The sequence below is a fragment of the Microtus pennsylvanicus genome, chromosome 1 (genome assembly GCF_037038515.1).
Source record: "Microtus pennsylvanicus isolate mMicPen1 chromosome 1, mMicPen1.hap1, whole genome shotgun sequence".
NCBI classification, from domain to species: domain Eukaryota; kingdom Metazoa; phylum Chordata; class Mammalia; order Rodentia; family Cricetidae; genus Microtus; species Microtus pennsylvanicus.
Genome location: NC_134579.1, coordinates 180,498,160 through 180,517,739, shown reverse-complemented (window position 1 = coordinate 180,517,739; position 19,580 = coordinate 180,498,160). Strand labels below are relative to the sequence as shown.

Below are 19,580 nucleotides of genomic sequence, written 5' to 3'. Positions count from 1 at the left end.
TGGGCCTAGTCTAATTATCAAGCATTTACAACAGCTATAATAATAAAGAAGTATATAATTGCTTTTGCATCATTTAATGTATAATGTAGTTAAAATAACTGATTTGAACATAATTTTTATTTAAATATATCTAATTAGTGAATTTTTTCAGGACTGACTACATTTTAACTCAGATATAAGTTAAGTTATAGTACATATTTTTAGGGTTTCTCACTAAACAGAAAGTTCCCAGGGAAAAACAAAAGAATGATTTTTGTTAGTATGTCTGTTTTATTTTGTTTTTCTATAAATGTGACCCCAAATTGAAATCACCAGAATGAAGAAGCAAGTGCAACTTGGTGCAGACATTTCTGGAATACATTTAGTTAGTGTCTCCACATAGCTCACATAGTGAAACATAGTTCTAAGCACTGTGAAACATGCATGTGTGCACAGGCATGTGCATACATGCACACACACAAGTACATACACATAAACACGGAAGGAGAGAGCCAAAGTTATTCTGTAATAGCAAGTCACGTTTGCTCCCATAAACAAGCTTGTTTGAACCAACACACAAGATGTGTTTGATCACAAGTAGGCAGGAAATGTGTCAGCATGTATGTTTGCCCCTGATTGGATAATGAGAAATGTAATAAATTATGGGTTTTGCTTTTTTTTTAAATTTCCTGCAAAACTTGCTGGGATCACAGAGTGGACCTGACCAGAGTCCATTCTGGTCAGTGTTTGGTTAAAGTTTGCTTCAAATTTCAGTCAAAATTATGGAACTGTTTTTCTTTCTTATGAAATTCAGAATTAATGGGAGACTAGTATTAACTCAGAAAGAAGACAGAAATCAAGGGGTTTTGTCCTGAGAATCCTGCTCCCCTCATTATTTGTTTCTCGGAGATCTTCAGCATTAACATTGAACAAAGTCATTCCTTTTAAGAGCCCTTTCTAAATTCAATAACACATTTTATCCTGTGGATATTCCCATTTATTAAACACGAAAATGGACAGGTTCCCACATGTATATTTCCATGTAGACATCCCGGATCTCATATCTAAATAAGCCTATTATGCAATATAAATTTTACAAATCTTAGGAAAAAATAACTTCTTTGACTTTAATTAATCCCTTCCTTGAGCCCACTTTACAATTATCATGGTATTCTTTCCGCAGCCATCACCTATTCTATTATATGGGTTCCTGGGAAGAAAAAATACTCAAAGCTTTCCTCAAAAAATTAAGGCAGTCTCATTCAACTCCCCCCATCTTGGTTTCCTCACTTCCCCTTTAAGTTTCTTTTCCTTTTAACAAGGATTTTACATCTGCCCTTTATAACAAGGCTCTCCACGAAGCTGCCCACCTACTGATGTTTTTGGCACGAAAATACTTTAATTACCAGGTAATTTTCTGCACTCTTACAATTTATTGCCTCTGTAGCTGTCTCTTAAAAACACCCTTTTTTTTTTCATTTAGTTCAATTTAACAAAGTGGTGGGTAGAGACTCTTACACTGATAACAAAACAATAAGTGTCTTGCTTAAATTGAGTTAGCAAACACATCTTATTACTACTTAACTAAAGAAGAGGAACGCTTGTCAGGCCAGAAGAGGTAAGGCCTGGGTCCTTCCTCTCCCCTCTGTAGGAACTCTCATTTGTACCTAAATACTTGCTTCACAATGACTAATATTTGATTGGTTAGGCAGGTTAACTTAACTTCCCCAAAGTAAACCTGATTGAACAAGAGAGCTAGCTGGTAGTTCATTCTGTACTCTCAATTAGAGAACTATAAATTTTAACCTATTTGGGTGACTTTAACTGATAATGCTATCCTCCCAAATAGCTACTGTACCATATTTATCTATATATCTAAGCAACTATCAATGCATATCTCCTAAATTTTTAAAGTCACCTTGGGAACAAATTTCTTGGGTTATAAATTATATTTATTAGCAATCAGAATTTTAGGCAATGATCTTATGTTAATTCATTCTTCTAGTAAGGCTTAATCTTATAAAGACCCTTAACCCCGCCACTGGAGACTGATGATTTCACAATAATCAGGGTGTCTTTGTTTAGTTTTTGTATTTTTTCTTTAGCCTTCTGAGATATGGAGAGAATATCTATGCATAATATGAAGCAATTACACAATATGTATAAAATGGTAAGAGAGAAACTATTTTATTACAGATCATTGCCTATGAAGTGCCAAAGTAAGAACTGTGGGTCCATAAAGGCTGACTAAAAAGCAGAGCAGGGAAAGACAACTCGGGGGTAGAAAGACTGAGAACTACGAAACCAAGAACGTGATGGTCTTTTTAAGACACAAGAAAAAAACATTGTTGTGACTCAAGGAAAACAAGATGACAATTATCTGTGGCAATCACAAGTTATGTAAAAAGATAATATCTAAATCAAGAGGGGTCAATTTGTTTCTTTGTTTGTAGATAAATATATGATATTGGCTATGGTATCATAGATTTAAGGTCGTTTTGGACTAATGAATCTAAATCCATGTCTTAATATCCAAGATATAGGTGTTAGAAGAAAAAAGAACAAACATCTTTTTTTTAGAGATTTTTTTTTCAGAGTCAAGAAGGTCCTAAGGCCTATCCTATAATATCCTGCCATAATTCCAATTAGCTGTTATCCATTGTAATGGAGGGCGACGGTGTCATCAAACAGAACTTTACAAGACTGTGTTCATCCTGTTGGGTCCTTGGGCTCAAACAACAGTAGGTAGAACAATAACCTTCTCCTAATTATACCTGATTAAAAGGCTGTGGCTTTGAGGAACTCTTCAAACCCTTTTGATATTAGTGCTTCACAAACCAGAATCTTCATTATAATAAAAAACGTCACAGACTCACTCTTACGAATGTCCAGGATGCCAAGTTAGAAAGAAATGAATGCCACCAACACCTTTTAAATCTACCCTTTTTCTGATCATACTCAAAACTTGCAAGAAAACCTGTTATATGATAACTGTGTGCTATCGCAATTTAGATGTTTCTTTGACAACTGCCCAAAAGGGGGTGAGTTTATAGAAATCGAGCAAAATGAGTTGTTATCAAGAATTGCTTTAGAAAGGAGCAGGATCTGAAGTGCTTACTGTAGAATCACTAAGCTCTACAAAAGGAAACTTAGCTCATAGGCCAAACCACTCCCAAACATGCATGAGACACTTGAATCACAGGATGTGAAAAAGAAACATGCGACTAGAAAATGGCTTAGCTGATTTTCTTCTTCCTTAAGAGATGACTTCAGAAAATTGGAGGAAATCAGTGATATTTTGTACTGGATATTAATATACTCTCTGAACGTGTACACTAAATCCTGATGCTACTGGCAGGTGAAGGAATCCTGGGGACATGGAGACTAACGGGTGGAAATCAGGCAGTTAGTTTAATGCACTTGTCATGCTATCAAGACCCAGACCTTATCTTATTTCTGCCTTGGTTTCCTACATGTCACTAGGTAAGTTGCAGTTCTCTGTTGCATGTTTCCAAAGTATGGACTGCCTCTCCACTGCACTAACACCATCGGGGACAAGTGACCATAAACTAACTGAAACAATTTAAACCATGAGTTAAACTTAATCTTCTCTCGCGTTTGGTTCATCTGAAGAAATTTTGGCACAGGGGAGAACTACTGACAACCACACATACTTAGATATGTATTTGGAAGCATGGTTTTCTTTATGTTTGTATATGTTCACATGTGTGTACCTGCACACATGTGAGCATGGATTTAGAAGCCAGAGGACACCCTTGGGTGTGATTCCAATAAGTCTTCCTTATTTTTATACCGTCACTTTTCTCATTAGTCTAAAGTTCATCAGATAGGTGAATCTGGCTGACCAGCAACTCTAGGTATCTGCCTGTCTATACCTTCACAGTACGGAGGACACAGGAATCCATCACCCCACAAAAAATTTTATGTGAGTTGTTACAAGGATCAGACCCAGCTCCCAAAGCTTGCTCAGGAACTACTTTGCTGACTGAAATATTTTACCAGTTCATAAATATTATTCTTTTTAATTTTAAAATAGATTTTGAGTGGTGTAGATTGATGAGGCTACTGTAAAAATTAAACAGTAAGACTGGATGGCTTAAATCATGATAATTTTTTTGTCAGAATGCTAATATCTAGATATCTAAGATAAGACTCCTAGCAGATAAAGAGTCTCCTTAAATATCTCTTTGAGGTTCAGAAGAAAGCCTTCTTATTGTTCTCTTGCATATTCATCTTGGTTATATCATTCCTAATTCCTTATGCCACCATTCTGATGAGTTTAGATCCTTTTACTTATGACCCCAGTCAACCATAGTTATTTTTATAAAGGATCTTTTATTATGAATAAAATCTTGCTATTAAATACTGAGGTCAGGGTTTCAACATAAAAATTTTTGACCAGGAAGTAATTTGTAACATGTAGTTTGAAATAAAACTTGGAAACATACCCAGTAAAATTCCCTTTTAGAAAGCCTTGAAAATAACACAGCTTAAAAATAAAATGTAAGCAATAAAGAGTATGTACAACCTCCCCACATATACATATTATTAGGCTTTCTCCACTGTAAATAGAGGGAAGTTGGGTTGCTTTGGTCCTTTCTCTATGTCTAAGTCTCCATTCTTGCCTTGCTTGATTCACTACTTACAAATATTGCTACTAGGCAAGCTTCTTCATTTAAATTTTTATCTCCTTTTGTTATACATATAGAATGTTAGTATTATTCTTATTATGTTATACAAATATTTAGATATAGCTAACCATAGAACTGCAAATAATAAATTACTTTTGCCAAGATTTGATTTTGTAATGTGATAAAGCCAGCATTTTCTGAAACTTTATGCAGCGTTTATATAGCATTTAATCACACATACATGGATTCAGGATGGAGATGTGGATAGATCTTAACTTCTTAAACTATGGGGAAGTGAGAATAGAATCAAAGCCAAGTAAATATGAGATATTGAGTGCCAAAGACTGTGGTCAGAACTATAACTCAACACATGTATTTGAGATGGTCCATCTTAGTGGAAAGAAAGAACCTTGTGGCAGGGATCACAGGCTTTAAGAGCTAAGCGGCAATTCACAAAAAGACTCTAGTCTATACCCTGTAGTCTATACCAGTGTAATAACCGGAATATAATTAGCCACCAAAGGCTCATAGGGAGTGGCACTATTAGGAGATGTGGCTTTGTTGGAGTAGGTGTGGCATTGTTAAACTAAATGTGACTTATTCACTTCCTGGATCAGGATGTAGAAATCTCAGCTCATTCTCCAGCACCATGACTGCCTGTACTCTTCCATGATTCCAGTTATGACATAATAGACTAAACCTCTGAAACTGTAAGCCAGTCCTAATGAAAAGTCAGTCTTTATAAAAGTTGCCCTGATCATGGTATCTCTTCACAGCAATAGAAACCCTATCTAAGACAACCAGAGGGATGAGATTGAGATCGCATCCCTCAAAAGGGATTGAACCTATAGGCATACCAACTTTGACTTCTAGCTTCTAGAATTATGAGAAATTCATTTCTGGGTTTTGTACAAGGAATATTTGTTATTTTATTTTAGTAGTTCCATCTAACTAAATAGATTCTTAGCCTAAGATTCCAGATAAACTTTTCCTTGTTTGTTTGTGAAGTTATAGAGGATCTCTCGGACTCCAGACTACAGAGAAGGGATTCTTACCTGTAACAGTCCACATCATGTTAGCTATCAAGTATTATAAAGAAAATATTTAATTGGTGTATTGTTGGAACAAAGGACTGTTTTGGTGACTGATCTGTCATCAGTTATGTGTTTACTTCACATTTATTGGAATGTGACACTCAGAAACATTATTGTGGGCACAGTCTTTATGCTATTTTGTTCTTCACGAGAGTTATTGGATTTCAACCTCATTTGTTTTCCTTTCACTAGAATGTGCTTAATAAAAATAAGAGGTTTTTAATTTTATCTCACCTAAAGTATAAAACACTAAAGACTGTACCATTAATCTTGGATAGCATTGTTCTTTAGTTTTGTGTCAGACTCATTTCAGAACATGTCAATGCTTGTTTTTCTTTTGGTGTTACTAGAGATATCATGATATTGATTATTAAATAAGTAAATAGACATCTCTTATAAAGAAAGAAATTTTAATGGTGTCAGCAATAAATCAAAGTAATGGCAAAGATTTTTAAATGTTGATTTTTTTATTTTTATATATTTTTGTTTGGAGATTTTTCAGGGGTTTTTACTTAGCTTGTGGCGAAGGAGACTGAAATAGATGTATATTATTAGTGTATTAATTGACTATAAGCATAGTACCAGTATTCACTTAATTTAATTTATATGCAGCAAGTAGTTTAATTACACTTGCATCAGATTTTAGTTATCTATGGTAAAATTGTGATTTTGGACATGACTATACACTGAAAAATTACCTAGGAGAAAAATAAAATACTCATCTTTTCTGTAATGACTTGTGGCCTATGATACACTGACAAACTAGACAGGAATAATTGAACACTACTCTTTCATTTCTATATTTTTAAACTGGTTTCATGCAAATTTTGTTTTCAGATCTTTGTGACCTCCTTGAAAAGAAGGGTGAGGTGTCAACTCCTAATGCGTACCCGTTTCCACTCTCTAGCACCCTGCTCACTCATCTTTCAGTATTAAATTATAATAATTTATTTGTAGAAATAAAATTCTGAAAGAAGATTTAAGTGGCACTTTTAGCTATTCAGATTTCCACTAAAAATAAATCTATCACAACAGCTCAAAACTGTGAAGACTCATGTCAGGAAGCTGTAGCCATCTTAACTCCTTTCCTGCTTCTTTACCCATGTGTATGAATCAACCTTAATAACAAAATGCATCTGCAGATATTACAGAAAGTTTGTTTCAGAAGATGAGTCAGTGTTAGTGAACCAGTGCTGCTCTTTGGGACTTTTGAATAAACCTTAACAATTTTCAGCAATTCCTAACACAAGAGATTTGGGCATAGACCCACTGGTGTAATAAAGAATTTAGTCAATCCTAGGATACTCTTTGTTGTCTTTTTGCTTATAATCATTTTGTGTATTCATTGTTTATAATATAAACATGTTCATTTAATGATTCATGACTCTCTGAAAATACATGGAACTAACAGAAATTTGTTGGGTTTGAATTGTGCAGTAAGAAGTATGCATAAACCTGAGTGTATACATCAGCATATCACTCAAGTTAAATAAAACTGTGGTTTCTGGATCTCAGTTGTTTTCCAAATTCAGTTCAGGTATTCGATGTTGCTTCTTATTACCTACGGCATTTCAACTCTAATGGTTGTGGATAAGTTACATTGTTTACTCTCTGTGTTTTCCTTAGTTTTAGAGGAAGGAAGCTCAGTCTTTATGGACAGCAACCTCTACTTCATTTCCCTTTGTTTCACAGTGCTTTTATCTTTAGTTACATCAAAGGGACACAAGGAGATTTTCATTTCTAAAGAAAAATAAATTATGCCCTCCACTACAGCAATAATGTTCATGCAACCCAAATACTCAATATAGTCATCAAATGTATTTTCCACCAAAACTCGCATTTTAGCTTATATTTTATTATTCTGTTAGCACATATATGTTATACATATCAATAGTAGTCATTTTAAAATTCTTACAGATTTATTTTATTTTAAATTATATGTGTCTGGCTGAGTATGTGCAGGTGGCTACAGAAACTTGGGGAGATCAGAAGCTTCAGATGCCCATGGAGCAGGAGTTACAGGCAGATGTGAGCACATTAACCAAAGCTGGAGACCGAACTTGGTTCCCCCATAAGAGAAATACCAGATGTTGACTGCCAGTGTACAGTGTCTTGCATAGGTATTTATGAATTAAACTCCAGATGCCAGTAAAATTTTATAGGCACTAGACATTGGATTTCATAAAATGCGTGGAGTTTTGTGTTTTACCTTTTGCCTCCTTCTATTTTGATGCTCTATATTTCAACTGATTAGCAAGGGGCCTAATCATACTTAGCTTTTGAAGAGACTTGACATTTTCCTTTGTTTTACAATCTTTAACAGTGATCAAGCTACTAAGTAATTTTAGAAAGAAGGAAATTATCTAGATAATTATCTATATACGCAGAGCAAACTTATTAGAAAAATTATTCCATTGGTGATTTTTCAACTTTATTTTATTTACAAATACCAAATAAATGAATGCTCATTAAAGGTAGATTGCAGATGATTTTCTACAATATTTAATAAAAATGAACTGCTTATTACGTCAAATATCTTCAACTCTTTCCAATATCATTTTTCTATCATAGTTTCTCTTTTCTCACTGAAATGTAACTTTTTAAATGAAAATTAATGAGGGAAATAAAAAAGCAGAATGACCTTTTAACCACTGAGTCATCTCTCCAGGCCCATCAATCTGATGTTTCCATGCATACGTATTTTCTGAATTAAACACTCCCAAAGATGACACTCAAAAAGGTTATAGGTGGAGCGCGCGGCCCCGCCCCCTTCCTTCCGGCTGCCAGTAACTCTCCAAAATGACAAACACAAAGGGAAAGAAGAGGGGCACTCGCTATATGTTCTCTAGGCCCTTTAGGAAACATGGAGTTGTTCCTTTGGCCACGTATATGCGAATCTACAAGAAGGGCAATATTGTAGACATCAAGGGAATGGGCACTGTTCAAAAAGGAATGCCCCATAAATGTTACCATGGCAAAGCTGGAAGAGTCTACAATATCACCGAGCATGCTGTGGGCATCATTGTAAACAAGCAAGTTAAGGGCAAGATTCTTGCGAAGAGAATTAATGTGCGGATTGAGTTGAACATATCAAGCACTCGAAGAGCAGATACAGCTTCCTGAAGAGGGTGAAGGAGAACGACCAGAAGAAAAAGGAAGCCAAAGAGAAGGGCTTTGAACCTGGGTTCAGCTGAAGCGCCAGCCTGCTCCACCGAGAGAAGCACACTTCGTGAGGACTAACAGGAAGGAGCCTGAGCTGCTGGAGCTTATTCCCTACGAATTCATGGCCTGATGTACAAAAAGAAATAAAAGACCTGGACTCTAAAGGTTTTTTCTTAAAAAAAAAAAAGGTATAGATGAGTAAGATTGAATAGTTCACTTATGCTTTTTTTGTCTGGAGAACTAAGCTTGAAAACAAGTGGATTTCTCAAACAGCCTCAAAAATGTCAAACAGACCTGAAGATTGCTCATTGGTTCAGAGCCCTTAGTGTTCTGTTACAGGGGACAAGAGTTCAGCTCATGGCATGTCTGTGTCATGTCAGGGGTTCACTACCACCTGTAAGTTCCGGTCCATGAGATGTGACATTTTCCTCTTGTCTTTGCAGATACCCAGACATACACTCACATACACATTTCCACCCCACACAATGTTTTAAAGACTTAAACACAGTAATATGGAAAATGTAACCAAGTGAAATCTTCTCACACAGAATAAGTAGAAGAAATAAACAGAGAAGATGAAATAATGTGTAAATTAAGAAATAAATATTGGAAAGTAACTGTATAATCTACAGTGCATAGTTAAGAAATTATTTTGGAGATAGGAGAATCTCAGGGTAATGAAACACAGATCAGCTAACCTGAAAAGGGAAAGTCTTCCTATCTTATCTACCTTTTATTGCTGTGATAAGACACCATGGCCAAGGCAGCTTTTAGAAGAAATGGTTTGTTTGGGGCTTACAGTTTCAGCAGGTTAGAGTCCATAATGGCCAACAGCGGTGACCGGAAGCAGAGAGTGGAAGCCTTTACAGAGAGCTCATGTTTTGAATCACAAGTAGAAAAGAGAGGTCTGTACTAGAAATGGCACAGTCTTTTGAAACCATAAAACCCACTCCCCCCCCACACACACCCTCATATGTCCCCCAGCAAAGCCACACCTCTTAGTCCTCACCAAAGCAGCCAAAACTGAGAACCAAGAACTTAAGTGCCAGAAACGTTTCATTCAAACTATCACACCCACTGTAATGACTGATCTATTAAAAGAGAGGTGATTATCGAAAGAGTCAGTAAAATTTATAAGGAATAGTCACAAAAGTATAGGGGGCTGTCCTGGCCCCAAGGAGAACGGTGTAAGTTAAAAAGACAGACAGCCCTCAGAAGTCAGCAACTAAAGAACAGAAGCTAAGCACAAAATAGAACTATTTCCTTAAAAGATATCCAAGTCTTCATTCTCAAAACAAATCAGAAACTAACAAAACACGCACCATCAGTGAAAGAAACCAACTTTTTATATAAAGATCCTATGCATGGGCTTGAGATACTTAGTAAGCCAGCTAAATTCAGATGGCTGTTGTTTCCAGATCAGCAGAAATTCTGTTGTAGTTAATCTTGAGAATTGTTTTCAATTTACAATTCATTGGAAAATTATGCTGTTCTGAGGTTTATTAAGAAAAACCATCCATTTTGTCATTATTCTGATCAATATTGCATAATATATTTTAACTACTCTTTAACATTTAATCTTTCTGGTTATAGTTGAAATAAATGGCAGGATGGGAATGTAATTCAACTGGTAGAGTATTCACCTAGCACACATGAAGACCTAGGTTCAACCCATAGTATTTCATAAAATCAGTGTGGTTGCAAAGTCCGTAATGCCAACATTTCTAGAGGTATTTCTAGTGGTAGAGACAGGAGGATTAGAAGGGTATAATAGCCCATAGCAGCTTCAATATCAGTCTGGAATATACGAGAACCTATTTCAAAAGAAAAATAAACAAATATAATTTTTTTGTATATGTGTACTTGTGTTTTGCTTTTTTGTCATGCTGAAGCTCAAATTTAGGGCCTACATATGGAAGACTAATGTATTGCTATCCTTAGCCGTATCCCTAACCTGAGATGATGTCTTAAATATAGTGTGCTATTATAAATTAAAGATGAAGTATGATAAAATCTGTTTTTGGGTCTGTGTGTTTTGGCCATTTATATTTTAAGAAAATAGAAAATGTTTGAAATTACATTTGTCATTTGTCTCCTTTATATAGTTTCTCTATTTTGTTTCTTTCTTCCTTTTGTATTATTTTCATGCTTTGGAATTATACTTTCATTTGCTTTTCAGCCAATTTGCTATTTGGTTTTGTTTATTTTTTCAGTAGTTTTCAGGAGAATATTTAATACTTAACTTTTTGAAATCTGATTAGAGTATGTACTTCCACTTTAAGGATACATACAAGCACCTTCCAGCCTTAACTGTTTTTGACCCTAACTGTGGCTCTGTTTGTCACATGTATTATGTTTATACACTTAAAATATTGTCCCGAGTATTAAAATTTGCTCTTAATTATCTTAAACATTTTAAATGGGGGAGTTTTTTATGCTTTGTTTCACCAGATTTAACCAATTTTGTTACCCTCTTTATTTCTAGAGTTTCAAGATTTCCTGAGTGATAATTTCCTCTATTAGAAATGTTACTCTAATTTTAAAGCAAACATACTGCTAACCATAGCCTCTTGAGTTCCCAATTCTCACTACAGAATCCCTGTCCCATGATGCCTGAGGGGCCTGTGGGGTGTGGCCACTCTGAAGAATTCGGACTAAAAACTCCTTTCCTCTCTGTCCTCTATTTTCTTACTACCTTCTGTTTATTACACTCAGATGATCCTCCATGATACACAACATAGTGTTTTCTTCTAGATCAGTGGGAGACTTTTTTTTAACTTTAATTGTCAAATTTTGACTACAAGATAATGGATACTCTTTAAAATCTATCTCTTGTTAAATACATTAAGGTTCTTGAATTTATAAAGCTATCTATTTTTTACCAAATTTGAAAATTTTGTAGCTATTATTTCTTATTTTTTCTTTCCTTCATCAAGTCAAGTAATACAAAAGCTAAAGACTAATATTTTTATGTACTAAGACAAATTTTTATCTACTCGTGTGAGGCTTTGCTTCATATTTTATTTTGGCATTCAAATGTCATAAATTCTATTGCTTTTTGCTTTTGGCATTTTATTCATTTATTTTTATTGTACTATTTACCATATCAATATTTACTACAGGTTTTGTAGTTTAAAATTTTTTATTCAGTCCTTTCTTTTCAATTATTTTTATTATGTGTTGTATTAGTCAGTGTTTTCTAGAGGAACAGAACTAATAGAATATGTGTGTATTTGTGTCCATCTAATATATTCCTATATGTGTGTGTATAAATGTGCATATATATGTGTATATATATATGATTTATTAGAATGATTTATAGATTGTAGTCCAGCTAATCAACAATGGAAAGTTCAAGAATCTAGTAGTTGTTCATTCCACAAAGCTTTATATCACAACTGGTCTTCAGTATACATCAGAATCCCGAATAAGCAGTCTTATTGGATTGGCCAACCAGAGTGAGGACAAACAGGTAAAGAGCAAGGGCATCCTCCTTCCATGTCCTTTATATAGGCTTCCACCAGAACGTGTGGCTCAGATTAAAGGCAGATCTTTCCACCTCAAAATATTTGAATTAAAAGTGGGTCTTTCCACTTCAAATGATTTAATCAAAAAAAATCCTTACAGGTGTTTCCATCCTCTTGGGTTTTATCTCATTTCAGATGTAGTCTAGTTGACAACCGAGAATAGTCTTTCATCACACATGTACCACTATTATGTACTTATTATTTTGTTCTCTCACCTATGGCTACATGGTATTGCTCAATTTTTAAAATTTTAGTAGCTTTTATCCTAAAGTTTTAAATTTTAATTAGGGAAAACTGGCTTCAATGACACACACACCCCCTTTCTGAGTAGAAGTCTCTCATGATATTCCAACATAGCCCTATTTATGCAGTCAAGACCTATTTTTAGAGTTCAGAAACCACTTGTGCCTTAAGTTATTTAAACACATTTTAAAGTTATATATAAAGGTATTTCTATTCAAAAGACACAGAAACTTTAATTAGCATGAAATATTAATTTCCTTGAAACAAAATTAAGAAAACACGTAATGGTAGGTAAGCACTCTGAAATTGGTTTACCAAATCACTGTCAGGCAACAGGATGATTAAATTAAACAACCCATATGGGGTTTCTTTGCTTACTAAATGTCTTTATTTATATTAAACAAACAACTCATATATTTTATACAATTCATACACTTAAATTACTGGAGCTTTGACGCATTTGTTTTTGAGAAGTAATTAGGTTCTAGAGTTGTTGAAATGACATGCAGTGTGCAAAAGACTAAACTCTACAGTTCTATTTCTTACATATTTGTAGTCTTTACTGAAGTGGAAATTTAAACTGCCCCAGCTTCAATATAAAATGCCCCACAGCCACCTCAGTCCCCAACTTCTGTCACCATATTTTGTTTTTCCTTAAATAAATCAAATGGGCAATTTGGTTCTCCTGCAAAAAGACTGTGCTATCATGCTCAATGGGTTAAATTATTAGGACATTTTACATTCTCCTGAAGTATGCCAACCTTGTTGGACTATAATAGTGATTCCAAACTATACTAGAAACAACAGTTGATGATGACACTTTCCGAAGGGGGCCGGAGAAATGGCTTAGCGGTTAGAGCACCTGCTGCTTCTAGAGGACCAACCTTGTGACACAGCACCCACGTTAGCCAGCTCACAATCTCTTGTCACTTCTGCACCTAGGACCTGGACACCCTCTACTGACCTTCTCAGGTACCTGTATACACACGATACATACTCACAAATATTGCATACACATAAAAGGAATCTGAAAAAAATCTCAGAGATGCTGATACAGCATAGTTCTTGAGTACATGTCAGTGGCTAAGCTAAAGTATAATTTAAATAAAGAAAGGTGCATAGATTATCTCATAATTTGTGAAATGCCCAATGAATTTAGCTACTATTTTCTTCTGTTGGGACTCAGATTATAGTATTTGTTATAAACTACACACGTCTTTATTCTACCCCCCATGCTTTTTCTATGTTTCTTTAGTATTGTTTGGTTTTGTGTTGTTTTGTTTCTGAATAAGGGTAAGTTCTCTCCTTGCAGCCCCAGCTTTTCTAAAACTCACTATGTAGAGCAGGATGACCTTGAACTTATAAATATCTGCTTGCCTCTGCCTGCCAAGGGCTGGGATACAAGGTGTGTGCCAGCCACCATGTTTGGCTTTTCTACACGATTCTTGTTTAAATTTTTTTCACCCAGTCTTGACCCTTTCATTTTCTTTCTAATCTTCCACTGGAACACATATCGTTACACATCAGATTATGTTGTTTACCTGATTCCAACACGTTAATAACCCTCTGTTATCAACAAATCAAATTTGAGAGTATTATTATAAAAATTGTGTGGCTGTGTGTATGGATGTGTGTGTATGTATGTGTTTGCATGAGGGAGTGTATGTTTGCCGTGGGGTCCATATGGAGTTCATGAGATAATTTTCAGCAATTGTTTCTTTCTTTCTACCATATGAGTCCTACGAGTGGAGCTCTCAGGCTTGGCAGCAGCCATTTCCTTCCATACAGAGGATTTTACCGGCCCCAGAATTATGTAAATTGCCCCTCATTTTTTCAATGGCAGGCATCTACCTGCTTCCCAACACTGAACTTGCAACTCCCAAGGCATCACGTGATGTTTAAAGTCTCCCAAGTTATCACATCCTGTTTCTTTTTCCAGCTGATTCTCCAAGTGAGTTACTATTTATCTTGAACATCCACCTGCTGATTTTTTTTTTCTGATATCTGAGAAAAAAACTGGAAAAAAAATCCCACATTTTCATCTTACTGCAAAATATCATTTGTGATTTTTACCATACAACACATGCTATTCTAACTATGAATTATGTTCTAAAAATATATTTCATACAAGCTAGTGCCTCTACCTGTGTTAACCAAATGATATGTAAAGGAAACAGAGGTGTAGTAAGCAACAATACTATTGAGACTAAGGAGGGACCTATGCTGGAAATACTAGCAGCCCAATCTTCTCCTCCATTCCACTGGAAAGCATTGCAATAGTGAGTTCAGACCTATTCAAGGATTCCTGTTGAGTCTACTCATTGAGAACAACTTAAAACTTTACTCTCACCTGTGGTTCTTGTCATTGTTATAAGATTTTATTTTTATAATAGGATCAAGAGCCTGAGCTGGCACAGCTGCAGTAATCCCAGAACTGTGACACCTGTCTCTGCTCTGAAATTCCAAGGTTTCACAGTCACCTTTTTTTTTTTATAGTTATCTTCTACTTGTACTCATGACGAATATTGCAAGGAGATTCTAATACACTAACTATCCTTGAAGCAGATCAAGAAAAGGACTTATTTAGTAGCAATTCTGTACTCTTTTTCTTGAGGTGAAAAGAGACATTTTCTTAACACGAATACCATTGCTGATGATGACTTGATTTTTTTCTTAGCTTATGAACCATGTTTTCTAGGACAATGCCTACGAAAAGCATCTGTAGAATTCATGTTATCTGCACTTTTCTGAAGCTGTTTTTATTGTTGCTCATTATTCGCTGCAAAAATTGGTAGCACTGTCTTTCACTTTTACTATTACAATGACTGCAATTAAATTCAGGAACCATTCATAGGGAATTAGACTTAATAGCCTTTGTGTATATAATCCCATTCCTGCAAATATCACTCATTTTCACCTCCACTTTCTATTTCTTTCTACATTGCCCCATCTGTATCTAAAGACAGAAAAGTCTCACAAAATTTGTCGGTGGACTATAAGGCATACAGATTCACACTGCTCTTTTTTATCCGCTTTTACATGAATAGTCTATTAGAATTTAATTATTCCAGGAAAAGAAGTAATTTGAGGGACTCAAAACTCATGAGTTTTCTGCGTTAAACCCAGGAGTTGCTGTGTAAAATCAGGACATATGTGCATATACACATATAAATATGTACATGTGCATCATATATATTTTATTCTATATAGTCTACATTTTATATGTAACCCATGTAATATTACCATGCTTTCTAATCATTAGTAATTATAATTTAATAAAAATATAGTGGCACAGAGGTCTATAATGTTCAATAAATAAGACTGTCAGGGAGACTGAAGGGGGCATGGCGATGGATTATATCTCCTAGACATCTACTTATCTAAATACTCAAGGTTTTTGATGGCATTCTCCACGTTAAAAATGAAAGTGTCAACACCACATCAGCAGCACATATGCTAAAATTGGAACAATACAGGGAAGATAGAAGTAGTTCCTGGATAAGGATAAGCACATTCATTAAGTATTTCAAAGTATAAACATTTTCTGTTGTAGCCAGAACCTGGAAACAACCTAGATGCCCGTCAAGGGAAGAATGAATGAAGAAAGTACGGAATATATACACAATAGAGTACTACTCAGCAGTAAAAACAAGGACTTCTTGAATTTTGCATACAAATGGATGGAAATAGAAAACACTATCCTGAGTGAGGTAAGCCAGACCCAAAAAGAGGAACATGGGATGTACACACTCGTATTTGGTTTCTAGCCATAAATAAAGGACATTGAGCCTATAATTCGTGATTCCAGAGAAGTTAAATAAGAAGGTGAACCCAAAGAAAGACACATAGTCATCCTCCTGGAGATTAACTTTCATCGGGCGATGGAAGCAAACAGAGACAGAGACCCAAATTGGAACACCGGACTGAAATTCCAAGGTCCAAATCAGGAACAGAAGGAGAAAGAGCACGAGCAGGGAACTCAGGACCACTAGGGGTGCACCCACATACTGAGACATTGGGGATGATCTATCGGGAACTCAACAAGGCCAGTTGGTCTGGGTCTGAAAAAGCATGGGATAAAACCGGACTTGCTGAACATAGCGGACAATGAGTACTGCTGAGAAGTCAAGATCAATGACACTGGGTTTTGATCCTACTGCACGTACTGGCTTTGTAGGAGCCTAGGCAGTTTGGATGCTCACCTTACTAGACCTGGAAGGAGGTGGGAGGTCCTTGGACTTCCCATAAGGCAGAGAACCCTGACTGCTCTTCGGGCTGATGAGGAAGGGGGACTTGATTGGGGGAGGGGGAGGGATGTGAAACGGTGGAGGGGAGGAAGCAGAAATCTTCAATAAATAAATTAAAAAACAACATTTTCTGTTGTTTTTAGAAACAGGATTTCTCTCTGCAACAGTCATGGTTCTTCTGGAACTAGCTTTGTAGACCACGTTGGCCTCAAACTCACAGAGATCCAACTGTCTCTGCCTCCCAAGTGCTGAAATTAAAGGTGTGCTCTATCACAGCAAGGTGCAAAGTATAAACAATTTTAAAATACTCATCGTTCATTAAATTCAGAAAGATGACATTATAACTCATCAAAGTTATATAATTAACCATGATTAGCCATCTACAATTGCTTGTCACAATACTGGTCCTGGCAGTGCTAAAGTCATGGGACACTTAAATTGCCCAAAGTCAACAATGCAAGAAAGCAGCACCTTTTCTAGAAATCCTTGATTCTGCTCACTCATTAATTTAAAAGAGCATTTCTTGTTGATAAAACTTTTTCACAAGTCGCAGTGGTACACAAGGTGGTTATCTGATTGACACTGAGAACATAGTAACTGTGCAAACTACATGTGGCTATTCACTTGTAGAACTAACGATACTTATTTGTCATTTTATTTCCACAGATACTAGTATTTCATCATTTAAAAGCATCCAGTCTAAATTTTCACAGACTAAAAAAATTTCACTAAAAACTACAGGCCCCAAAATGCCCCATGTCTTTGACTGTTTATGCAGAAGGAGGTCATAAAAAACCTGAGAAAAGAAACCAAACTATCAATACAAGTTATATCTCAGGAAAGAACACATTCCATTAATTCATGTGTCTTTATTATCTTTCATGGAACTACAGAAACTGATAATTGTTCTATTTTCAGTGGAAAATATAGTTGCGAATCTATATAGTAACACTCAAAACAATTATTGCTTATCTTGTTAAAAATAAGATGGACTAATAAAATATTCTAAGACAGAGTATTCTGGCAAAGTCCACTTACTATTTTCTAAAGCCTGCTAATGCTCTCCACTTTAATAACAGAAATCCTCCTTGCAAGTTATTTAATAATACTGTCATCACTCTGCTAGCTACCTTAATTAGAACTGCCTGCTAGCTCTTCCTTGATTGCCACATGTTCTAACAAGTTATAAAATCTGATATTTTCTATTATAAGTTCTGCCTAACTCCAGAGTTTGATATTCACCACAAAGTAAAGGGTTCATGTCTTAATCATATGTTATCTATACATGAAAAGTATTTCATTGTTAATTTCTCACCTTTCTAAAACAAAGCATGTGTTTCTATAGTATCAGAAAGATAATTAATCTGAACCCAAGCTCTGATTTAGAACCTTTCTGATCATATGTAGTCACCTGATATGGGATTTCCCTTTGTATGCTGTGATTACCATTGATAAATAAAGGTACTGCTTTGGACCTATAGCAGAGGTATAGAGGAACAGAGCTAGGCAGAGAAAACTAAGCTGAATAGTAGGAGAGAGAAGGTGGAGTCAGAGAGAGAAGCCATCTAGCACCGCCAGGGACAGATGCCAGAACTCTAGCCGGTAAGCCACAGTCATGTGGTGATACACAAATTAATAGAAATAGGTTAAAGTATTATATAAAAGTTAGCCAATAAGAAGCTAGAGCTAATGGTCTAAACAGTGATTTAATTAATACAGTTTCTGTATGATTGTTTTGGTTCTGGGCGGCTGGAATGAACAAGCAGCCCCCTGCAACATTCACTGATTTGTTATTTTATCAGGAAGAAATCAATATACTTGACTCAGTTTTTGTACACACAAGCATGTAAAGACTGTACATATAGTGTGTGCTTGTCAACAGTTTGCAAGGGACAATTTTAGATAGCATTGACACAAGAAAAGGAAGTGAAGGATATGAATAATGTACCTGAAGCCATAGAGATACATCGTACAGCAAAGACTCAGAAAATAGCTGAACGTAGGAGATTTAGGAAGGACCTCTTTGAAGGGTATTTCTCCGTGAGGTAATTTGATGATTAGAAGCATCTCTGCTGAGATCAATATGCTATTGATACTATTTTCTGGTTTGCCTCCTGAATGTTTTCACAGGGACAGGAAGCAATAATAGAGTGTTCATTTTCCCTTTTCTGTCTTCACTACAGAGTGGAGCTAATCTGATTTTGCCTTTCCTGAGATGCCACAAATGTAGCTCAAGAAAAAACTGCATAGTCAAAGGGAATGCTTATTGTACATCACAGTATTCTTAAAATTTACAAATTATTTTTGTTTTTCCTTTCAAACATAGCCAGTGATTACTGTGTTGATTGCTGCAGGATGATTATCATTCTAGACTAATGCACTAGTTATCAACTAAGGCAATAATATGTGCATTTCCTGGTGCTATTTGACTGTAAATCACAGAGACCTCCAAGGAAGCAGGACAGTTTCCTCTTTCTCTATATAACACAAACATGTTTGGACAACACATTGAATTTGTATTTATCTTATGTTAAAAAGCCAATTGTTACATAGAAGTAAGAAGGTTAACATACAAAAAAATGGGTGTTTTTGTATCTACTCATTACACACACACACACACACACACACACACACACACACACACACACACACACACATGTTGGTGAAAGTTGCTTG

At 35.6% G+C, this 19,580-nt stretch overlaps 1 pseudogene; it reads left to right on the top strand.

The window, feature by feature from the left end:
- Positions 1–8,524: 8,524 nt before the first annotated feature.
- On the top strand, positions 8,525–9,074 carry LOC142842532 (large ribosomal subunit protein eL21 pseudogene; annotated as a pseudogene).
- The last annotated feature ends 10,506 nt before the right edge of the window (positions 9,075–19,580 follow it).